Source organism: Sus scrofa, chromosome 16 (assembly GCF_054392235.1).
Source record: "Sus scrofa isolate SSC_HxYL_T2T_F1_AM1 chromosome 16, Sscrofa_HxYL_maternal_Yorkshire_Landrace_v2.0, whole genome shotgun sequence".
Lineage (NCBI taxonomy): Eukaryota > Metazoa > Chordata > Mammalia > Artiodactyla > Suidae > Sus > Sus scrofa.
In genome coordinates this window covers 66,878,453-66,903,352 of record NC_139398.1, presented here as the reverse complement: position 1 = coordinate 66,903,352, position 24,900 = coordinate 66,878,453, and the positions used below count along the sequence as shown (strand labels likewise).

The following is a 24,900-nucleotide window of genomic DNA, read 5'->3' as shown; positions in this document are numbered from 1 at the left end:
GAGAAAAGGCACCTGTCAAGAAGCATGGAAATCCTTGGCGTCAGAGACCGGAGCTGAGTGCAGGTCCAACTTCAGAGCCTGCCATCACGGCTGGGGGACTATCCTCCAGATGGTCCCGAGCACCCAGTGGCACGTGGCTGGCAGGGGAGGGATGTAAAGAGCAAGTGCCCTGGAAGGCCCCCCCAAAAAGCACGAGGCAGGAGATTTGCAATCAGAGTTGCTGTAGGACCAGAGTCAGAAGGATGAGCAGGGGCATCCACGGTGCACTGGGTCCCCATTTGTTCCACTGAGGGTTTTCTGTATTTACCATGTACCAGGTCCTTTGAAATTCACCACCAAAAGAGGTCCCTTGCTCTTGGCCCCCGAAGAACACAGACTTGTAGACGTGTTCCCAGAGGGCTTGGAGAAAAGACTAACTGCCCCTGGGGGCTTAGGAAGATTAATAATCTCTACAGGTAGTAAGACGATTACAGGTAGAGGCGATATAACATGCAGATGAGCGCACGGCCTATTGGGAGTTTGGCAAGGAGAAGCGGGGGGAGAGCAGGAGCACGGAAGGTGCGGGGAGGTCGACAGACAGAGAGACAGAGGGAAATGGAAAAAAAAAAAAATCAAGGTGGAGTGTAGAGCATATGAAAACAGGAGGTTGGAGAAGCCATCAGGGACCAGTCCAGTCCATGGAAGAGCTTGGCCTGTATTCTGAGAGCTGTGGGGAATTCTGAAAGATTTTGAGCAAGATGAAGTCAAAGTGAGAGGGGGAGATGGAGGAGGCTCAGGCAGGTGGGACGGAGACAGGGTAGCTGTAATGGGCCGGACGGAAGGTTACGGGATGTGAAGGAGGGTAACGGCAGTGGGACGAGAAGAAGAAGGGAAAAGAGATGGTGGGGAGGCAGACGAGCCAGACGGATGCTGGGCACGATGAAGGCTTGGAGCGGATTCCTAGGGTTCCGGCTGAAGGTGATGCGAAAGGGAGAGGGGGCCCTAGGGAGTCGCCACAGGGTAATATTTGGGGCCAGGGATGATGTGTCTGGGAGGTACGTGCTATTCCTGGGGCTCAGGGAGCATCCAGGGGAGTAACCACACAGTGGATCAATGAGACTGCCCTTGGAGAGGCTACTGCCTGTCACCAAGCCCCGACGGGACGGTCCAGCCCTGCTTCTGGCCCAGATGCAGAGAGATTTTTGATCACTGCACTTTCTGTATAGAGTCGAATTCCAGGCTGCCTCCTGTCACTGACCATATGGTGCAGAGAGAACTAAAGTTTGAGGTTTCGGCAAAAACTCTCACCAGGGAAAAGCGAAAGGCAAACTTGAACTAATTGCTCCACCGGTTGGGATGACCTTTAGAAACAAGTCTGAACTTTTGTCAGCGTGTTATCGGTATTTCCATCAGGAAGTATTTCAACCAGCTCATGTTTGCCAACTGGGAGGACCAAGTGTTCGGTTCAGCATCGGGGTTTCTGTGCTAATCTGACCTTTAAGGTATTTAAAGATGCAAAGGCCAGATGCATCACCTGAGTTCCCCCAAGCCATTGCCTGAATACCATTGCGCTGCCTCCACCAAAACGGGCCCAGACTTTCTCTTTACCTTTTCCTCCCTGCAAAGCCTGATGCTCTAACTTACAAACCTCTTAGAATCCCATGCTGCTGAGCCAACGTCATCGCCATCAACCCTCTTCCACAAAAAGAAGCATGAACAGCAAGCAAGCAGTTGGGTACCTGGGTTGGGGAGGCAGCCTGCTGCGTTTGCTCCTGGCTTCCCGACGCTCTGGCTGTGGGTCTTTGTTCAAGCTACTTCACTTCCTTAAGCCTCAGTTTTCCCACCTGGAAAATGCAACTTATAAGGGAAATCACCTTATAGTTGGGGTAACTATGAGGCGAAATACGAGGTGGGCCTTGAGACTGCTCATCACTGGGAGTGGCCCACGGGCCACTGCCACAGCATATGGAAGTTCCCAGGCTAGGGTTTGAATCAGAGCTGCAGCTGCCAGCCTCCACCACAGCTACGGCAAGGTCAGATCTCAGCTGCATCTTCGATTTATGCCAGAGCTTGCAGCCATGCCAGATCCTTTACCCACTGAGGGAGGCCAGGGATCGAACCCGTATCCTCACGGACACAATGTCAGATTCTTAACCTGCCGAGCCACAAGGGGAACTCTGTGGGTAGTTCCAGATACGTGTGGCCATCGTGATCCAAACATCTTTGTGACACTTAATCGCACAGGAGGTGCTGTGTTAGTTTCAGGTCCCCCCGGGGCTGGTGTAGCTCACACAAAACCAGGCAATCTGCTTGTCTTCCTTCTTTAAAGCAGAGGCAACAGATGAGATCATGTCTGCACAACCTGAGAGGTATCAGCAGGAGAAACCCAGAGTTTAATGCAACTCTTATTTTGTGTAAAATAAGGGAGGAGACAGTGCCTTGGAGGGAAAGGCAGTTCCTAAAACACCGATTGGGGTGTTGGGGCCACACACAGAGTGACCAGGGTGTACCAGGCCAGGGCATTCGAAGAGGGCTTTTCCCACTTCGGAGGTTGTCTTAGCTCACAGGTCCCCCCACGAAGCTGCATCTCTTTAGAATATAGTCTGTGCTCTTCTTTTCCCCCCAACACCACAAACCCCCACCTTAGGGGAGCTGCTGGGGTAGCCCTTTGGTGGAGGCCATTGCTAGAGGTAAGCCTAGCATCCAGGATTGTGACCAGAATAGAAACTCTGCCCCTGCCCTGCCTCTTTCCAACGCAGAGGCCCTATGTTCTGGAGTTATCACCATGGCTGACTTGGCCTCTTGTTCAGGGAAGAGCCACTCCTGCCTCCTCAATTCCCTGGGTGAAGGTGAGGGTGGCACGGGGCAGGCCGAGGGCAGGGATGGGGTCCTGACGGTTAGAGGAGGAAGGGGGGGTGTGTGACAGGTGCAAGCCTCTCGGAATGTCATGGGGAAATACCAGAAGGTAACAGGAGCTCCCTTTGATGTTTCTTGCATCTAAATTGGCTTAAGGTGGGATTAGAACAATAGCTCCATTTTGATCCCCAAAGTGCCAAAGAGTTCTTTAGTAGCAGGTATGAGAATTGCTACCCCCGGATTCCAGGAACCGGGGAGGGGGGAGAGGAAGACGGCCCCGAGTGAAAGTTCCTGGATCAAGATCGAGGGGACTTTCTGCAGTGCAGGAGGCGGGGTGGTGGTGGCGGGTCTGGACGTGGGCCAGAGAACAACAGAAAATAAGGATAAACATGAAAAATAAGAACATGATTGAGAGTTGGCAGTTGACTGCTCCTGGGGGTGAAGTGTTTTCTGTGCATTAGCTCCTTCAGTCCTTACAGCGACCTAGGCAGGCTAAGTCCAGCCCTGGGGCTGTCAGGTGTGAGGCACAATGCCCGCCTACATACTCCAGGTGTCTCCAGGCAAGGAGAGCGATGACCGTGCTGGACCAGGAGACAGGGGACCTGACGTCAGCCTCCCCCTACTGCTGTGTGACCTTAGGGAAGTTGCAGAAGCTTCCTGAGCCCCAGATGCCGCCCTCATCCGTCAGGGAGGTGGGGAAATACCCACCGGCCCTTGAGGGGAGCAAATGACTTCGGGCGTGTCTGTCTCTGTGTAAAATCAGCACTTTCATCATTTGCATCAGGTCTCTGCAGCTCCAAAGGGACGGTGATGAAAGGTGAGTACGAATGAAGATGTGACTTATTATTCAAGGCTAAAGAGTCTGGATCAAACAGAGCCACCGTGCTAGGTCTAGCCTGTCTGGAGAGGTTGTGGCATCTTGACACAGCTACCCAGGGAGCGAAGAAGGGATGTTTCTAGACTCCAGCTGGGCAGGGGTCAGTCCAGAGCAGCGGGGGCCTAGCCAGGGAAGACGGACGTCAGACTAGATCATCTACACAGCTGGGTTCCCGGCCAGGGTCATCCTTGGGCAACCTTACGCCCCGCCCCAATCTGAGTGTCTGGATGTTCCTCCTGCTGCCTCTGGCCATGCTCAGCCTCCAACACTCTCCTGCTTGCCTAGCAGCCCTGCCCTCTGTGGCAGTCCTAACTGTGCCAGGAAAGGGGGCTTGCCACTTGCAGAGATGCTGCCAGGATCCACGGCAGACCCCCAGCCCTCCTTGAATGCGCCTGTGGCTTCAGGTGGCCAGTGGGTTCAGCCAGTAATTACGGCTGCTCCTGCGGCACATGGAGGTTCCCAGGCTAGGAGTCTAATCAGAGCTGTAGCCGCCTGCCTACACCAGAGCCACAGTGACACCAGATCCGAGCTGCGTCTGCGACCTACACCACAGCTCACGGCAATGCTGGATCCTTAACCCACTGAGCAAGGCCAGGGATCGAACCCACAACATCATGGTTCCTGGTCGGATTTGTTAACCACCGGACAGGAACTCTGCATTTCTTATCTACTGGTAAATGCTCAGGCAGTGCCGGGATCCTGGAAAGCATTGTTGATTTATCATTCAGACCGGATACGTCACACCCCGTTGTTAGGCTTTTATTTTAATGCTCCTTTCCTTATGCTGTTCCCTCCCCTCCCCCAGGCCCTCAGGTCCCTTGGTTTCTCCTCAGGGGTGGGAGGAACTCAATCCCCTAATTCCCCTCTATCACAGAAGCACCAGCACTAAAAGGAGGCGAGGCTTGCACATACAAAGGTCACCACCACGCACACGCCCAGCCCTGCACGGACCCCGTCCTTCATCCAACATCTGGGGAAGTCTCTGGATTTTGAGTCTTGGTGGGACTCAAAGCCCATTTCTACAGCAAAACCAGACAACGCCAAATGACTGCTTCCTAAATGCCCTTGCAGTAAGGACAGGACAGGACCAGCCACTGAGACTCGACCAATCAACAGGGCGGATCACAAGTGGAAGGAGGAGTGGGCTCCTCAGAGAAGTGGGGATTTAAAGAATCATTTTCAAAGGTTGGGCAAGACGGGGTCTGGGGCAGTGGTGGCTGGAGGGGGCGGCGGTGTGTACCATACAGTCTTCCGAGCTTGGTGGGGCAGGGGTGTTGCCCTCAAGATTAAGTCTCTAGGGTGACTTTGGGTGTTACTCTTGGGTGGGTGGTTCCCAGGTCTCATTTACCATCTCTCTGAGCAAGTCTCTGGCCCCCCAGTGGCATTTTTAAAATTCTTTTTAAAAATTAGAGTATGTTTGGTTTACAGTGTTGTGTCAATTTCTGCTGTACAGCACAGCGACCCAGTCATTCATGCGTGTATATATATATACATTCTTTTTCTCATACATCTTCCATCACGTTCTATCCCAAGAGGTTGGATATAGTTCCCTGTGCTGTACAGCAGGACCTCACTTATCCGTTCTAAAGGTAATGGTTTGCATCTACCAACCCCAAACTCTCCATCCATTCCTAGTACCATATTTTTATATAACATTTTTTTCTATTATACTTGACTTATAATGTTCTGTCCATTTCTGCTGTACACCTAGTATCATTTTTAATTCACTCCTTTTCTGCTCCGATCAGCTAAATCTGATTTTGTGGCCTGAAACCTGGAATCCTGAGTGATACGCTCAATGACACAAATATTAACAGTAATCACGTTTCCATGATATTTGTATTTTGCATGTTCCAGACACTATCCCAAAGTTTTTTGTTTTGTTTCTTTTTTTTTTTTTTGCTTTTTAAGGGCAGTACCTGTGGCATATGGAGGTTCCCAGGCCAAGGGGGGGCATCAGAGCTCTAGCCACCAGCCTACACCACAGCCACAGCCACGCCAGATCTGAGCCGTATCTGCAACCAACACCACAGCTCATGGCAACACCGGATCCCTAACCCACTAAGCGAGACCAGAGATCGAACCTGAGTCCTCTCTGTGGAGCCATGACGGGAGCTCCAAGTTTTTCATGTAATAGCTCATTTACTCCTAAAACACAGCCTACGAAGTAAGTACAATCAGCAACCTGACTTTATAGTGGAAGAAGCAGGAGGTCAGACAGCTGCCTGATAAAGGTCTCCAGTACCACCCCGTCCTTCTGCCACCTCCAGGGCTCAGGCCTATGCATGGAATCTGGAATGACCTCGTGCTGAGGGCTCCCACCTCTGCTCCTTTGTGATTGGACCTGGGCTGAGCCTTCCTTAAGGGGGAGCATTGACACCTTCAGGTGTTCTCTGTGGTGAGGCTGAAACTCCTCCCAGAGGGACCCGACTGTGGCCACATCCCTTGGTCCGCCTGGCCACCCACAACGGGGGGAGGGTCCAAAGCGGGTCAGGCCCCCAGGGAGAACTCTTTGGGTCCAGAACCGCCTGAGGGGCTTGCAGCCCTTGGACACGCCAGCTGCTGGGAGGGCAGAGGGGCTCCCTTGGAAATGTCACCGCTGACCTCTCAGTCACCATGCTGTGACTGGATTTGTTTTATAACCCAGGAAATTCACCGCAGACACCAAGAGTGGAGCCGCAGAGTCAGACGTAAACATCACACATCACACCCCTTCCAGCCGGCTCATGGTTCATCACCTGGAGGGATGGACGGACTTCTCTCTGTTCTAATTTTGGACCAGTCCCTGTGCGGTGATGGTTGGGTTTGGCATGCCACCTGTCTTTTTCTCCTTCCACAAGAAACTCTAAAGTAATCATGAGTCTGGCAGGAAAGGGAGGAGGGAAGGGACCTGCTGATGCCAGATTTTCGTATTTATTTCTTTTGAATCAGCTACAGTAAGTGCAAACTTGGGGAATAAAGTCTTCTACATCCGTAGTGGGTGAGAATCTGGAGCTTTCTCTGTTGGGCCGTTTTTGGTGCTGCTGGTGTGTCTACATCCTGGGAAATGATATAAGCTGCGCCCGCAGTTTTGGGGAGCTTGAAGGCATTTTGTTAAGAAACTCTCCCTTCTGAAACTCTGGAGTGAGGAAAGTCTTTGCCTAAATTTTAGCTATGCTAGAGTGGGCTATATGGAAAGCTTTTTTTGCAGACCCCCCAAAAATCTGCACCTGGCAGACTGAGCTTGGCTCATGCCCAGAAGCAGTCTAGGTGGAAGCAGGGAAGAGACTCCATTCCCTTGGTACAGACAGAACCATCAAGGAAGAAATGATTAATGACAATGTCCTCTTCAGAGTTCCCACTGTCTTGCTTTCTTTTTTTTTTTGGTCATCTTTTTAGGACCACATCCTTGGCATATGGAGGTTCCCAGGCTAGGTGTTAAATCGGAGCTGTAGACGCCAGCCTACACCACAGCCAGAACAACACAGGATCTGAGCCACATCTGCGACCTACACCACAGCTCACTGCAACACTGGATCCTCAACCCACTGAGCGAGGCCGGGGATCGAACCCACACATTCATGGATACTAGTCAGGTTCGTTACCGCTGAGCCATGACGGGAACTCCCCCACTGCCTCTCATGCAAAGTCCTTCATGGTCTGGCTTTGTCCTGCCTCTCTCTTGGATCTCATCTGCTACTTTCTCCTGCCAGGCTCACCAGCTTTTGATGCTTCTGGCAGGCCAAGCTGGTGCCCACCTGCTTTTCCGTCAGCTACTTCCTTGCCTGGTGCGCTCTGGTTCCCTGAAACGGTCTTAAGCGCCCTCCCAGATGGGGCAGGCTCTTCCCTCAAGGGCATTTAGAATCTTGCTGCGGGACATCAAGGTGTGAGGCCAGCATCACCTACAAGGCTGTCATAAATGCGAGGTCCCGGCCCCACTCAGGCCTGCTGCATTAGAATCTGCCTGTTTCGCTGGATCCCCAGGGCATTCTGTCCAGGTAGACGTGTGACGAGCACCAAATGAGCACTCAGCTTGACCGTCACCACCCTCCTGTCACCTTGGAGACCTTCTCCGACCATCACACCCTCCTCAGCAGGGTTCTCCCCATTGCTAACCACCTTCCGTTTGCGCTTACTTTTTAAAATTTTATTTCTTCAAGGTTTATGGAAGTAAGAGTTAATTTATAAGGCTGTCATAATTTCTGCTGTACAGCAAGGTAACCTAGTCATCAGTCTACCTGTGTGGTTGCAAAACTGCAACAGGCATTCAATAACTATATTTTTCCTAAAGGAATTACTTGTATTTACTTTTTCAACTTTACTGAGGTTTAATAGACAAATAAAATTGTCAGATAGTTAAGGGGTAGGGTGTTGTGATTTGATACACGTATGTGTTATAAAAAGATTCCCTTGTCTAGTTAATTAACGCATCCATCATCTCACGTATTTTTATCTTTTTTTCAATAAACACCTCTTGAATGGATGGATGAGTCAATCAATCAATCAATCAACTAATCTATTACTACAAGATGCTCCCTTTCCTCCCTCCTTCCCCTATGGATCCATGAATTCACCTATCTAGTCTGTCTCTGGGAGACCTAATTGGAAAGGTAATGGCCTCTTGCAGTGGAGTGTCAGCTCCACTCTGGCTTTGGGCACCTGCCGTGTGGTGACAGGTGTCCCAGGAAGGCTCTTTGCCAAAGCTGAGCTTCCTTGTGCCCTGGGATGCAGTTCCCTGCAGGAGGCCCATCAACAAGGGCAGGAGCCTCAGGGGAGGTCTCATGCAGGAGAAGACAGGTCTGTTGCTGGCCTTGGCACTGGTGGGTCTGACCCTGGCTGTAGGGAGTTGCCAGGGGATTATAAGAAAGCTGATACATCGAGTTTCTCCAATAGTTTATCAAAAGTGCTATTTAAGGAGTTCCCATTGTGGCCCAGTGGTAAAGAACCTGACTAGCATCCATGAGGACGAGGGTTTGATCCCTGGCCCCGCTCAGTGGATTAAGGATCTAGCATTGCCATAAGCTGTGTTAAGGATTGCAGATGCGGCTTGGATCTGGCATTGCTGTGGCTGTGGGGTAGGCCGGCAGCTGCAGCTCCCATTCAACCCCTAGCCTGGGAACCTCCATATGCCATGAGTGTGGCCCTAAAAAGCTAAAAAAAAAAAAAAAGTGCTATCCAAAGGCCAAGCGGATTGAGGGTCCTTTTCAGACTTAAGAGAGATCAAAGGAACCATATTTTAGGGCTACGTTTTGTTCCGGAGGCTGTGATTATTACGCAGGGCTGGCATTTTGTGGGCATTCAATACATGTCAGCTCAACGGACCCTCCCGGGGCCATGTGGCCAGGAAGCACCACCACAATCACCTGTCTCTCCGCCCTCCTGCTTCCACTTCCACCGTCTTCACCTTTCCTCTCCTTCCTACCTCCTTTTCCTTCCTCCTTTACTCCTTCTCCCCACCTCCCTCTAGCTTGCAAAACCCTCTTTTGATAGAACACATCCAGGAAAGAAACAGTCAAAAAATCAGGTTTTTCCTGCTCTCACACTTATGCTAAAAGGGGAGAGAGGGCAGAAGAAATTTGCCCTGTGAGCTGAAGGGGAGTTAGGAAGCAGATCCTAACTCCAACCTTGGAAATTCCAGTCTTTGGACATTTGCAACTAGGTTGTAGAAGGTTGCACCAGACATTTCCCAAGAACATGCCTTTTAATTTCAGGGACTTGAAGGAAAGCTAATCAGAAGCAGAATCTAGTTTACTTCACTGAATACAGGACTTGACATACAGTCTATGAAATAAACTGAACTGATGGTTCCTGGGAAACCTATCTGAGTACTTAGAAAATAATAAAAATGGACCCAGATTTTACACCACCCTCACCAAAAAGAAAGGCACGTGTACACGCGCGCGCACACACACACACACACACACACACGTACACCCACAGGAATATACATCCAGAAATCCAAGGTGGATGATCAGCTGATGGATTTATAGATGTTTTTTTTCTACTTTTTCCAAAATTTCCAACATGAATGCCCCCAACTTCCTTAATTCTTAAAAAAGGAAAAAGTCATAAAAATATTAACTATTACTTTTTTTTTCTTTTTTTCTTTTTTTTGTCTTTTTGCCTTTTCTTGGGCCGCTCCGGCGGCACATGGAGGTTCCCAGGCTAGGAGTCTAATCAGAGCTGTAGCCACCGGCCTACGCCAGAGCCACAGCAACGCGGGATCCGAGCCTCGTCTGCAACCTACACCACAGCTCATGGCAACGCTGGATCCTTAACCCACTGAACAAGGGCAGGGACCAAACCCACAACCTCATGGTTCTTAGTTGGATTCGTTAACCACTGCGCCACGACGGGAACTCCAAAAATATTAACTATTACTTTTTACAACAGCAAAACTTGGAGATCCTGTCATGGCTCAACAGGTTACGAACCCAATCTGGATCCATGAGGCTACAGGTTTGATCCCTGGCCTTGCTCAGTGGGTTAAGGATCCGGCATGGCTATGGCTGTGGTGTAGGCCATCAGCTGCAGCTCCGACTTGACCCCTAGCCTGGGAACCTCCATAGGATTCAGGTGCAGCTGTAAAAAGGAAAAACAAATATCCAAACTTCACAGGTGTACTTTTCTCATGCTGTATCTTTTTGGATACAAAGCCAGTGTGCAGGCTGGCTTGCTAGACCAACTGACCTTTGCAGCCTCCAACCCACACAGGATCAAGACAGCTGTCTGTAAGTTGCAGAATCTGGGACATGTCCTTTCACTTTCTGGGGGAGCGCATGGCTTGGGGCCCCATGTTTACTCTGCTCTCCACCCCCCTCCCACCCCCGACTGTGTCCTGTGCATACATCACCCCCCTTGGGCCACTGCTTCAACTCAGTCACATCAGGTTACAAAAGAGAAGCTTTAACCATAAGGTGATGTCCACGTGCAATGACTTCTCAGGCCCAACACCAACCCCGACCAGCCAGAGCAGCAGGAACAGGCTGGGTTTTGAGGCAAAAGCTCTACACTCCTCCTTTTCTCTCCATTTGCTTCCTCTGCTGCATCTTCTGCTTCTTTCTGTTCTCTTCACTTCTCTTTTCCTCTCCACGTTCGTGCCCTTTTGTACCCAAGCCCCACCAGGACCTCTGGGGTCTGCCTTTGCAAATATCTGTCTCCTTGGAGACAGTCCATCAGTAAATGGACTTATTTACTGTTGATTCCCAACTTACAGAGGAGGAACCGAGACGCAGAGCAAACGGCCAAGCGGTAACCCCAGCCCTAGCGCGAGACAAGGCGGGCCTTGCCCAGATCTGAGCTCTTCCTATTCATCCGCTCCCTCTCCTTCTCTCCTGATGCCGCCGCATCTCTGTCCCATCACTTCCCTTTCTTTCTCCTCCCTCCTCTCTTCCCAAAGAGCACATCTAAAATGAGAAAAGAAGAACCAAATCTACAACAGAAAGACTTGCACTCTGGCTTCCACACACAGCACGTCAACAAAGAATGTCAACAACTCAGCAGGGCATGTGGTGTGCGTTCATTCAAACACTCACCGAACACGAATGGTGTGGCAGCTGTCGTCCTTGACGCTCAGGGTGAAACAAGTTAAAAAAAGGACCCCATCCCTGCCCTCAAGCCACGTGCCGTCTGGTAAAGACTCCCATTTTCATTTGTTCTCCAAAGTTAAGGAAATGGAGCCTTGAAAAAAAGTAACCAGCCTCTTCCATGTCATAATTCAAACCCAGAGTCTTCCTTTTTGGCCGGGATTTCAAGTTTTCTCCTGGCACAGAATCCCGGGGGAGATGAGAAACACCGTTGCATCTCAGAATCAGCCTTTACCTTTAACTCCCTAAGTGGGAAAGAAAAAGAGAGAACGAAAGAGAGACAGAGGCGGGGAGAGAGAAAGAGAGAAAAGCAGATGCTTGGCCCTCATCCCGCTGTATCCCAAAGCAATGACTCACCGGTGAATTCCTTCCTTTCCCATCTGGGAGCCAACATCCTTCAAGGGGCCCCGGCTTAGAGGCCAGGGTTTGCCCATGTGGTTGTATAAACCCGAGAGAGAAAGAGGGAGGCCTGCCCCTGTGCGCCTGCCTCCTTTCAGCTGTTCTGTTTTCGGATTTCACAGCCCCTTGCTAAACCAAGAAGCTGTCCTTCTCGTCCTGGGTCTCTGGCGGAGAGACATGCAATGGTTTCGGCTGAAAGGAAGACTCCCACTGACCGGGTGGAGGGAGCAGAGTCAGAGGCGGGATCCCAGGCTTTGGGGACCCAGGAGAAGAGGGGGACGGTGTTGAGGATGAAGAGGAGGATGCTGAGGGCATCGAACACATGCGCTCAGACACTGTGCTCCCTGCTTTTACGTACAGCATCTCACTTAACGCACAATTCAATCATTCTGGGAGGTAGGTGATGTGGTCACACGCATGGTAAAGGCAGCCTGGGGCTGGGAGATGGGGCACAACTTGCCCAAGATCCTGCCAGGAGGGGATGGAACTAGGATTTTGATCCCAGGCTGTCTGGTCCCCGAACCTGTCCAGGCACATCTGTTATCACTTCCTCGCTTTGAAAGCTATGAAGCCTATGGTCAATTCTCGTTTCCTCTTGATTTTGGTAAGACACCACCCCGCCCCCCAAGCTGTTGGCCGCTCTCCCAGTCTACCATCCAGCCAGCTCGGCGGGCAGGGAAGATCTCTGTAGTGTCCAGTCTCCATCCCTCGGTCCCCAGCTGGCTGGCCCCGTGGTCACCCTGCTGCCTCAGCATTCCCTGCTATGCCCGGATTCCTGGGGGATTCACCAGCACATGGCCGTTTAAGAACCGATGCTCCTGAAAGCATGTGTGCTTGGCTTCTCTGAACAACCATTTATCATATTGCAAGGCTTTGGAGGCAAAAAGAAAACAAAAACACAAAAAGCCAGGCACCCTGGAGGAGCCAACAGGATAACCTCTGACCCATGGCTTAGGATGGGAATGAAGGCTCAGCTAGGTCTGGGGCTGCACTTGGCCCCCACCCCTGCCCCACTCCTCTCCCCTGGCTGGTCAACTTGCCTGGGGCAGGGGGAGGGCACAGGAGAGGGCTCTGCCCGGTGCCTGCCACTTCTAAGAAAACAATTTTCTCAGGTGGAACCCTCCCTCTACCCCTGGGGACCCCCTGGAGGGGTCAATGCCTTTCTCTCTCATTAGACAAGGGCAGGGGGTGCCGGGCAGGGTGGGAAGCAGCCTGGGGCGGAAGGCGTGGAAGAGGGTTTCAGGCCTTGCAGGCAGGGGGTGCTGGCTGGGCCTCCACCTGCCTCCCAGCCTGGGCCAAATTGAGCCAGAGAGGCCCCCGGGTTCATAATTCATCTTAATGAAGGGCCTCAGTAAACCTGTCACGCCCTCGGGCTTCAGCAGGAAGCTCCCGGCCATTCTGCTGACAGGGTCCCCAAATGTGCAGGTGCTAATGGGCACTTCCCTCCTGGGGTTTTTATGGCAGATTTTGAAACGACAGGATGCTCCAGAACCTTCTCCCATCAGGGCCCCTGAGGAGAAGCCTGCTCTGGGAAGCTCCCAGAAGCCACCAGAAGCTCCTCCACTCAGCAGCACAAACCCCGCTCGGCAGACAGCTAGCGGAGGAGACATGAGCAGGGGGCAGCGGCGGCGATGGACGTGGGAGGCGGGGCGGAAGGAATTACACTCAGAGCAGCTAAGAGGACTCCAGATTTACCAGAAATTCATTCGAAGTCAGACCCTGCACTGTGCTCTTTTACAGGCACCGTTTCACTCATCAAATCACACATGTCAGTAGCACAGGCTTTCAGCTGAGACCAAGGATGCTCAGAGGGGCTAGATGATTCTCCCAAGGCCACAGAGCCGGGGAGTTACAGAGCCAGCAATTTGAACCCAGGTCTGACTCCAACGTCCCACACACCATATGATTTACTGAGTGTGGTCTAAGGAAACAGATATTCCATTTCTCTCTAACATAAACAGCTCTCTGTAAGGACCTTAGTATTAACACATTTTGCAGATAAGGAAGACCGAGCTCAGAGAGGCATCAGGATTTGCACAAAGTAACACAGCAGAGTCTTTAGCCAGAACTCTCTAGCCTGTGGCCTTTCTAGCAAACCGGTCAATGAGTGGAAACCTACACTAAACCAACCACCGCTTCCTAGGGTTAGTTGAAAACTCGCAATTGTTTCTAGTATTTTTGTTTTGTTTTGTTTTCTATTTTCCTCTTATAGACCCAAGGGAACTCACAGACATGGAAGATGCAGGGCTTCTGTATTTTATGCTCTGAAGTCTGTTTTAATCTACAGAACTCGCAGTTGGAGTTTTTGGCCAAAGATCGACTTAGGATAATGCTGAAATATATACTGTATACTGTAAGCCTCACCTATTTCCTAAAAGGAATGAGACAGCTTATTAAAAAATTACACACAAGCCTCCTTCAGCACATGGTGAATCCTCAAGGTTGGATATTTGTCTCTGGATGTTCTGAATCCTGCTCTTCTGACTCCAAGGCTCAGAGATTTGGAAAAGTGTGTATATGTGTGTGTGTGTGTGTGTGTGTGTGAAAGAGAGACAGAGATAGAAAGACAAATAAAATCATGTAAAGAAAGGGAGAAATGGCTGCACCAGAGCTAAGAGTTACCATCGGCCATTTCGTTGGTTCAGAATATCCTGGCAACCCCAGAAAAAAAAGTGAAGAAACTATAGACATGATGTTACTTAACTCTTTTTTTTTTTCCTGAGAGGCCCACTGTTTATCTTTCGGCTCCAATTGGTACCTTCCTCAGCAGCTGTCTGCAGCTTCCCACTACTGATGGCTAAGTTTATCCTGCCTCCCTCTTTGCCTCAATAATACCAGCCCCATGGTCACTGGTACACATGTTCCCAACCGTTCCAGAGAGGGTAAAAATCCACAATTCAAACCCATCCACTTTTCTTGCAGCTCCAAAGAAAACGATGTGACTGCGCAATCAGATAATCTGATCTTCGCCCAAGGACTCCCATATGCAGGGCGCCATCCTTGTCCAAAATATGAACTTGATCCCCTGCATGACACTGTCTGGGAACCAAGGCATTAGCCCAGAGGGGCACTGGGACACACAAAGACCCCACACCAAACTAACTGCACTGGTGACTCTACTTCCACGTGCATTATATGTACATACAGCTCCCTAGCAAATGCACATGGTACTCTGCATACATCTGCGAATATCCATTTATGGGCAGAAGGATGCATAGCAGTTCCTTCAAGAGAACAGATGCTCATGCAAAGGGCTTCAGGGTTAACCGGGCTCTGCAAGCTTGACCAACCTAACATCCCCTCCCCCTCCAAAGCACACACACCTGAAGATGACCTGCAGTGGGGTGAAGAGATCACCACTGAGCCCCAATTAGAACTTGCAGCCCAAGTGTCGCATGCCATCAACGCACCTTCGTGACACTTAACGCAATCCCAAATGGATGAGATCTGGGCTGGCCAACAGGAAACTGTCCCTGTGATCTGCTCTTCAAAAGGGAGCCTCTCCAGGGTGTTTGTGGGTTCAGAGTTTAATGAGCCATCTCTGTGTACTCAACCTGGGCTCAGCAGGGAGGACCAAACGCGGTCAGGGCTGGAGTGGGCCCTCGAAGGCCTCCGGGAAGCACACAGCATGGTCCAGAGTGCTGTCCACTGGGGGGCTGGCCTCCAGGAATCTCTTCTTCCCTTTACCAATGTTTAAGGCCCCAGGGGGAGACCTGGAATTCTTCTAGGCTGCCTGGCAATTATGTGGGAAAGCTCATTATGGGCTAGAGAAAATGCCCACCTGGAGGAGAACCAGCCCTCTGTTAACTCTGCATAAAGCCCCCTCTCCAGGGCCCCGCAGCCCCTCCCCTTGGGGTTTTATTCTCTGCTCTGGGAGAAGTCGCTCCCTCACCGATCTCAACAGGCTTAGGCCTCACATTTGTCCTTTGCAAATTTTTGAAAAGTCTGCTCATTTTTGTTTAAGAATCAAAGAAAAGAATTCCAGATCCTCAAATCTTTATTTCAAGTGTGAGAGTGTGTGTGTGTGTGTGAGTGTGTAGGAGCAGAGCTGGTATATAGTTACTAATATAATAGAGATTTCGAACTTGTAGTCCAGCCCTAACACATGCCTTGCTGGTTCCCTCTTACCACTATGTAGGAGAAACAAAGCCCGGAAGCTGTGGCTTACATTATAAAATCAGGATATTTTCACACATGCACATATATATATATATATATATTTTTAGTGCTGCACAGATATGCGGCATATGGAAAGTCCCAGGCTAGGGGTCAAATCGGAGCCGTAGCTGCTGGCCTACACCACAGCCACAGCAACGCAGGGTCTGAGTCAAGTCTGAAACCTACACTACGGCAACACTGGATCCTTAACCCACTGAGCGAGGCTAGGGATTGAACCTGCGTCCTCATGGATGCTAGTCGGGTTTGTTACCACTGAGCCACAATGGGAACTCCTCACACACACAAATTTGATTTTCTAGGTTCTTTAAAAAAAAAAAAAAAATCAGAGGCTGTTAGCAGGCTGGGTCCACACCCTTTGCACAACAAACACTGCCTCGAACGGAGCTCCTTTCGGGAGTGCAGGCCACTGCGTTGGGTTGGGTAGGTTGTGTCTGCTGGGGGAGCCGAGAAGGGCTGAAATCAAAGCCGGCCCAGTGGGCGTCCCTGGAGAGGAAGGGGCCCCTTTTCCTAATTCACACCAATGCTCCCTGGACCAGAGGGGCCCAGAGTCCTTCACTGGCCACCAAACCAACGTCGCCCATTCCTGTGCCCTGCTCCTCCCAGCAGGAGCATCTGATCCCTACGACAGACAGCAGGGACTTAGCGCTGTAAACTTTTTACGAGGTCAACAGCCACAACACACCGATGAGATTTCTACCCAGGCTTTAGAGAACAGCCCCATGACCGGGGTTGCCATCCAAGTCCAATCTTTTCCAGACCCTGGGGTGCTTGCTTGCTTCAATTCAGCACCCTTCCTGCTGCTCAGGCTTACGTGCTTAGCTGGGTCTCGGCAACACAGAGAACCTGACTCCTGGAGCCAGAGCAGGTCGGCTGGAAACATGTGTGACTTATTACACCACCGAGTTATAAAGAATGAGAAGGACCGGTCCAATTTCTTGGTGGAACGGTCTGCTGTCTCTGAGGCTGTCAACAACCTCGGGCGTCTGCTTTGACGACATCTTCTGACCCATTGAGCAGATCTGGGCAATAAAATGCAAATCATCCCGACAGTCAATTAATCCCCCTCAAATCTCTTCAACTAACACAGCAGTAAAAGCGGCAGGGGGTTTGGGGGGGCGGGTGTTTTTTCTCTCCGGTCTTTCTCTCCGCAGAGATACCCTGCAAAACTTAAAGGACTTTTAATTGTCCAGATCCACCCCGATTCCCCAAATCCAGGCCACATGCGTGGCTGTTTAAGCCTTCATGAAAATTAATGAAATGGAAACAAGTAGGAGGCTGCTGCTGTGAATCACCACGGCCTGGTGTCAACGCCCAGGTGAAACCCGGCCTGCCCAGCTCAGCGAGATGGATCGCAGTCTAAAAGAGGCCAGCCAGTGGCAGCCAATGCTTGCCCCCGTCCTAATGCTGGTCCATCCTCTCCCTGGTTTCTGGGATAATGAAGGTCTGTGAGTTCATGAAAATTCCTTCTGTGATTTTCTTGGCTGGAAGAGAGAGTGTGTTCAAGCCATGGGCAGCAACGACATGGGCACTGCCAGGCAGCACCGCCTTGCCTTCTCTCAAAGGTGGTCCAGGAGTTCCCGTCATGGCTCAGAGGAAACAAATCTGACAGGCATCCACGAGGACGCAGGTTCGATCCCTGCCCTCACTCAGTGGGTTAAGGATCCAGCGTGGCCGTGAGCTGTGGTGTAAGTCATGATGCGGCTTGGATCCTGGGTTGCTGTGGCTCTGGTGTAGGCCGGTGGCTACAGCTGATTCAACCCCGAGCCTGGGAACCTCCATATGTCGCGGGAGTGGCCCAAGAAATAGCAAAAAGACCAAAAAAAAAAAAAAATGTGGTCCAGCCTTGGCATCTCTGACCTCTGCTAGAGTCAATCCCAGAGCATCAGCCTGAAGCCCAGGGAGTCAGTGGCAGCACCAACCTTTCCTGCTCAGGGGGCTCCTGGAGTCATTTCTCGGGCCCTGATTTGAGGCAGGCAGCTTCCTCAGTAAAAATGCCAACCCTCCTCTTAAGCCAACCAAGTTTCCACTCTCAGTCGCCAGGTGCCCTTCAGAAACACGAGCATCCTATAGAATCGATTTTTATTCTCCTGAGAGAATGGTCCAGGCCAAGGAGCACACACACTTTCTTTTAAAAGTGTTTAGAGGTTGCACAGGCCAACCACCCCTCTTTACCCAAGAACAAAACGGAAATGACTTGCAGGAGGGTGAACAGCTATGATCAGAGTTCAAGAATCCACAGTCACTACTGGAGTTCAAAAAATGGGTTGGCATTTTCCCTGGCCCTCTCCCATTTTCTTTATTCTCCTGCCATCCTGTTTTTCCAGGACATTTATGAGCGGGGACTTCCCTAGCTTCTAAGAAGATGCCTCAGCAAAAGCAAGAGTGCCCCAGATGCCAAATCTGTGCCCCTCCACATCCGAGGCTGGTCACTACTGCTGCTTCCGTTTTTTTTTTTTTGCTTTTTAGGGCCGCACCCTCGGCATATGGAGGTTCCCAGGCTAGGGGTCTCATCAGAGCTACAGCTGCTGGCCTACACCACAGCCACAGGAACGCGGGATCCGAGCCGCGTCTGCAACCTGGACCACAGCTCATGGCAATGCCGGATCCTTAACCCACTGAGCGAGGCCAGGGATTGAACCCACAGCTCATGGTTCCTAGTCAGATTTGTTTCCGATGCACCACTACAGGAACTCCTTTTTTCTTTCTTTTTCTTCTTTTTTCTTATAGCCACACCTGCAGCATATAGAAGTTCCTAGGCCAGGGGCTGAAAAGGAGCTGCAGTTTCTGGCCTACGCCACAGCAATACCAGATCTGAGCGTATCTGTGACCTACACCGCAGCTTGTGGCGATGCTGGATTCCTAACCCACCGAGCAAGGCCAGGGGTCAAACCTGCAACCTCACAGAGACAGCATCAGGCTCTTAAACTGCTGAGTCACAGAGGGAGCTCCCCTACTACTGGTTTCCAGGCAGATACTCCCCCACCACCTTCTCCAAAGTAGTAAACAAAGGCTAATGGCTTTAGATAAAGCAGGATCTAAGGAACTATCCCTCTTCTAGTGTGTGTGTCTGCGGGGAAGGGGGCTGTCTGGTCTTGGTGACTAACAGAAGCCTGCCCTGCCTCCCAAGTTGTTCTCATCTTAGCCAGGGCTACCCGGTGCTTCAGAAGTTTCTGAAGACACAACCTGTGTTGCAAAGGGCCCAGCAGGGAGTAGGCAAAATACTGAGACCCACACTGCCCCCGTCAAGGGTTTTTCTTAAAATAGCTGTTTTTGCCAACCACCACCAGGGCAACAATAACAACAACAACCATGGACACTGGAACAGCCAACCTGCAGAGACTCACGGCATAAACCCAGCATTTCTGAAGCAGGTGTCTAGCTCCAGCCTCCCGGGAATGAGGAGAGAGCTATAAGGATGCCACAGACAAGCCCTGGCAGGGTCGGGGGTGGGGGGGGCCTTCCAAGGATCAGGCTGTGAGCACTGGCTGCTAGACCTGGCTGGACAAAGCCATTTCTGGAGAGCTCTGCAGACCAGAGATTCCAGGCCCTTCCTCAGAAATTATGAATCGAATTCCCAGGAGTGGGCTCAGGGAAAGGGTTTGGGGCAAATGTGCCTAGGTGTCTCAGGCTACAGGAAACTTAGGATCCCTTCCCAGCCTCAGCTGGAATCTCCTCCATCCTATAAGGGCTTCTTGGGAGGTGGCAGGCCCCTGTGTAGCTGGAAAATTCTAGAAACTCCTCCTGGTGTCTGGATCCTGAGGTTCCCTCACATGCCCTCTGTGTCCAGTATGTGCTACTTCATTACTTGAGGAGAGAGATGGTTGCTCAGCCCTCACAGATGGATTAGGGGAGCGGGGAGGGAGAGGGCGTCTGTCCTGGACCTCCTGTGGCTCAGCTAAGACCCACCTTAGGCAGCTGCTCATCCAGACATTTCCTTCTGCTCCAAGGACATAATACCACTGACTCCTTCCCAAACCCCAGTCCCACAAGGCCCTGCATGATCTACTTTCTGGCTTTCCTTTTGGCCCATCGTCATTTTTTTTTTTTTTTTTTTTTTTTTTGCTTTTTAGGGCCGCACCCATGGCACACAGAGGTTGCCAGGCTAGGGGTCCAATCAGAGCTACAGCTGCCGGCCTACACCACAGCCACAGCAACGTGGGATCTGAGCCGCACCTCTGACCCACACCAACCTACACCGAAGCTCACAGCAACACCGGATCCTTAACCCACCGAGCGAGGCCATGGATCAAACCCAGATCCTCAAGGATACGAGCTGGATTCTTAACCTGCTGAGCCACAATGGGAACTCCTCCTTTCAGCCCTTCTGATGAATCCCTTTACTTGGGCTGTTGGTGTTGCAGTCACATTGATTTCTCTGATCCTGCAGAGCGCCCTCTGCATCAGGACTTCTGTGTATGCTTCACCCTGTTTCTGCAACGTCTCACCTAAGTGGCCTTCTGTCTCTACTCTCAAACCTCACTCTGACCAGCCATCCTGGATAGGATGTCCCATCACTGCATTTTTCTAAAGCTCTCTTACTTCCCCTTCATACACTGACCATTGATTGTAGTCACATACTTATTTGGATGGTGAGTTGATTTGTGTCTAGCTTTCCCATTCAATTGAGGCCTCCAGAGAAGCAGGATCTGGCTGGTTGGCTCACCACTGTGGTTCTGGACACAAAGATCCTCAACTTGGGCTATTCGTCCTTCAAATCTCAGTTTGGACTTGGCATCTGTCAGAGGCCCATCAGGAAAACTCAAACTGTTTAATGCAGGGGAATTGGTGGTGCAGGTGTTCAAGGAGCTGAGAGCCCAACAGAGGATGCTGAGCTATCCCAGGGCAACAGGGGTAGCTGTTGCCAAGCCGAGGCTGGAGGCACATAGGGAGCAGGTGATGTGATCAGAGCCCAGGGACGCATCTGGCAGGAGATGCAACCGCCAAGGAGACACACCACTGGCAGTGAGGCTGTTAGGCAAAACAGAAGGCAAAGAAGAAGAAAGACCACGGCTTCTCCCTGCCAGCCTGCTTCCCCCACATCTCCAATGCGTGGCTCTCCGTGACAGGATTCAGATGGAAGCCAGTGGACTCAGGGGTGTGGGAAGCAGAGCCTTCAGGGGTTGGCCTTTCTGAGACACTGAGCAGAGCAAGGCGGGGAAGGGATCCGAAGGCAAACAGGCCTAAGAGCAGGGCTCCTGAATTCCTCTAGAAACCCTTCCTTGCCCCCATCCCAGGCTGGATTAGGGGGCCTGGTAGACTGAAAAAGCACCCCCCCCACCCCATATTCATCTCCGAATCTCCAGAACCTCTAACGATCTTATCTTAGGTTTCCGAAGACGTGATTAAGTTAAGGCTCTTAGGAGGAGGAGCGTATCCTGAACTTTCTGAATGGGCCCTAAAAGCCCATACGAGAGAGAGGTAGAAGAAGACAGACGCACAGAAGAAGAGGTGATGTGAAGACAAGACGGAGGCAGAGACGGAAAAGATGCAGCCACAAGCCAAGGAACACAGGCGAGCCAAGGGACGGATTCTCTCCTGGAGCCTCCAGACTTCTGGCCTCCGGGACTGCCAGGAACACATTTGTCCTATTTCAAGCTGCAGGTTTATGGCAATTTGTTACAGCAGCTATGGGAAACGAATGCAGTGCCTCTCCATTGCGTTCCCATAACAGCGCCCTTGGCTTCGCCCCATGACCCACTGTCCCCATGCATGGAAGTGGCCTGTCCATTGGCTTATCTGTCCTACTAGACTGACCTCCTTGTGGGCAGCCCAATGTCTTGGATGGCTTTCCCTCCAGTTCTCGGCATAGTGGCTGCTGTATGAGGGACGCCAAACATGTATTATTGAATTAAATGCGGGTTTCGGCCACATCTGATCATTGATGTATTATTTTAGGACAATATTGTAAATAAAGAGGTTAATACATCTGGGAACCAGACTCCACCCAAACATGTATTATTGAATTAAATGCGGGTTTCAGCCACATCTGATCATTGATGTCTTATTTTAGGACAATATTGTAAATAAAGAGGTTAATACATCTGGGAACCAGACTCCACCCTGCACGTCGCTCTGCCTGTAATTCAGCCCCTACCTTCCAAGGCCTCGCAAAGGATACTCTCTGCTTCAGGTGGCAGGAAACAAGTCTCCCTACCTGGCCAGCCCATGGTCCCTGAGAATGATGGCAAGCCATGGGGATTTAAAAAAAAAGAAAAAAAGCTCCCTTTCCATCCAGCTTTTTTCTTGACTCATCCAACTCACGGCCCTGGGCCAGGTCAAAGTTTCTCTGGAGTCCCGTGTGTGTTAACAAGCTGCAAGCCGACCAGCAGTGTCGTACAGCATTTTTCTGAGTAGTTAATTAACGAGGGATCAGCTACCTTGGCAATCACTGGAGCAAGCAACCTCCCTGTGCAGGCGACAAGAGGGATGGGATTAGTTTCCAGGGAGACAACGGGGAAATGACAAAGGGAGGGGGGCCGGCTGGAGGGGACCCGTGGCTCCCTGGGTGCCCAATTCTCCTTGTGCCCACAATGCAGAGCAGACGTGTGCAAAGCTTGGCGCTGAGGCTGGACGGGCCTGATAATTAGTTGTCACTCAGGACTGTGGGCGGGTTTAGAGTCTGCTCACAGGTGGCCTGAGTTGGGCGGAGGGCTTTCTGGAAATCGCACTGCATGAGGCTGACAGTCCAGGGAGGTACTGTGGGCCCAGGGGAATCACTGAGTGGCCCAGAAAAGTGACACAGAGGTGGGCAGGGTTGGTCAGGTCATGGGTTCTGGTTGTCCCACCAGGGACAGGAGGTGAGCTGTGGCAGCTGCTAAGGGCCAAGGATGGTGAGCAGATGCACAGGGGACAGGCGCCGTTTCTTAAAATTTGCATCTGCTCTATTCTACTTCACTCTCCTTCATGCCATTCCATTCTTATTTTTTGCTACCCAAAGTTCCAGGGGGAGGTGCAATGTGCCTTGCACCTGAGAAGTCAAAATGGCCAGGTCCTGCTCCCTGCCTCCTTTGCAGCAGGGTGCAGCCCTGTGACAGAGGCGGAGCCAATCCGATGCCCCTGTCTGGGACGTCTGGCTCTTAACGAAGAAGTGGTATCAGTCGACATATAGAATTCTTGCAGGGGCAGGGGCACAATCCACTTCTGGGCCAGCAGTGCCAGACATGTGCGTTGGCAGTGGCATTAGCCTTTTCTCCATCTGGCCCTCTGTGGGGCTGTTCACCAATTTTCCTCCTTCCCAGCCCCGTCCTGAGACCCAGCTCTTGCCATCTCGAGCAATGCTGAGACTCACCTGATTTCTTTTTTTCATTGTATGGCATATGGACGTTGTCAGGGTAGGGGTCAAGTTAGAGCTGCAGCAGAGCCCTATGCCACAGCCACACTGGATTAGAGCCGCATCTGCGACCTATGCTGCAACTTGTGGCAATGCTGGCGCATCCTTAACCCATGAATAAGGCCCAGGATCAAACGTGCATCCTCATAGAGACGTTGAGTCCTTAACCCATTGAGCCACAGTGGGAACTCCTTTTTCTTTTTTTTTCTTCCTGTCTGCTGTCTTACTGTCTGTCTTTTTTCTTTTCTTTCTGTCCTTCTTTATTAAAGTATAGTTGATTTCACTTGATTCATTTTTTATCAATCAATTTGCTGTTTACCTTAGCTGGTGAGGACTTCTGGACCTTAAAAGCTAACCTGGCCAGATTCAGAGGGTCCAGTGATTTATTTACAAATGGTTGGAGGAAGTGAGAAAAGTTTCATCTGGAACAGAGTTCTGGAAAGTGCCCTGATTCAGTGAGAACAGAGTTCTGATTTTTAATTTCAAAAAATTGATCTGTGATTTTCAATTTTTTTTTTTTTCTGTCACAGCGTACTAGGTTGGTTAGATTTGTCAGTCTCTTTGAGGTACAAGTGACAGAAACTGGTTTAAGAACAGCGGGGGGGGGGGGTGCTGTTTACTTCTAACTGGGAAGCGCAGGGGTGAGGAGGATCCAGGGCCAGCTGGACCTGGTGAGGTACGGGGGTCCAGGCGGTCCCTCTCTCTCTTGCTTTCCTCTTTCCTGGCTTCGTTCTCAGGCAGGTCCTGTCCGTATGACAGTCACTGGCTCCTCCAGACTTGTACCCTTACCAGCTTAGCAACCCCAGGAGGGAAAAAAAAAGACCTTGTCCCCAAAGGTCCAGCAAAATCCTAGGCACACCTGGGCCACCTGCCCACTTGAACAATGGCTCAGGTGGGGGGCGGGGGGGGCAGAGGCTGACTGGCCCGGGTCTGGATTGTGCTGTGGGGCTGCAGGGATCATTCCGTGAAATGTTTTCCAAGCTCATTGGAGAGACTCGTCTCCCATCCTCCCTACTTGCCCAGTTTACAAGGATTAAAGTCTTACCGTGGAGTAACTCGGGGTTGGAAAATTTTTATTCTTTTCCAGTGAACATATTAGCAGTAGCACTTAGGTTGCTTCCCCCATGGGTTGTGCCAGATATAAAACAGGCTGTTGCTTAAAAGCTGATACTCCGTGTGTCTGTCATCCTCTTGGGAAACAAATTAGATGGCAACGCAAGTGAATAAGGGTGACTCTATCTTTTTTTGGTCTTTGTGGAGCCACACCTGAGGCATATAAAAGCTCCCAGGCTAGGGGTCAAGTCAGAGCTGCAGGTGCCAGCCTACGCCATAGCCACAGCGATGCCAGATCGAGCCGCTGCGGCAACCTGCACCATAGCTCAAGGCAACGCTAGATCCTTAGCCCACTGAACAAGGCCAGGGTTCAAACCTGCATCCTTGTGGATACTGGTCGAGTTCATTACTGCTGAGCTACAACGGGAACTCCAAGGGTGACTTTTATCTTAAAGAGAGACTTACATCAGCTTTAATTTATTAATTTTTAAGATGGGTGCAAATCTATTATTATTATTATTTAAAACAAAGTATTTATCATAGAAGCACTACCACTAACTACCAGTATCTGATGTTCTATATGAAGGGTGTACTATTTCCCCAGAACCATTCTGAACTCTTCCTATCTGTCAACTCACTCCACAGTCCTAATATGAAGTACG

General features: G+C 50.9%; 1 protein-coding gene and 1 long non-coding RNA gene across 20 annotated transcripts in view; one reads left to right on the top strand and one right to left on the bottom strand.

Annotated features, from left to right (window-relative positions):
* The window catches only part of SLIT3 (slit guidance ligand 3), a 914,676-nt gene that overhangs the window by 425,805 nt on the left and 463,971 nt on the right, over positions 1–24,900 (bottom strand). The window lies entirely within an intron of this gene.
* On the top strand, positions 8,138–14,565 carry LOC146395635 (uncharacterized). Its single transcript, XR_014830875.1, has 2 exons — positions 8,138–9,847; positions 10,261–14,565. It is a non-coding gene; the product is annotated as an uncharacterized LOC146395635 (long non-coding RNA).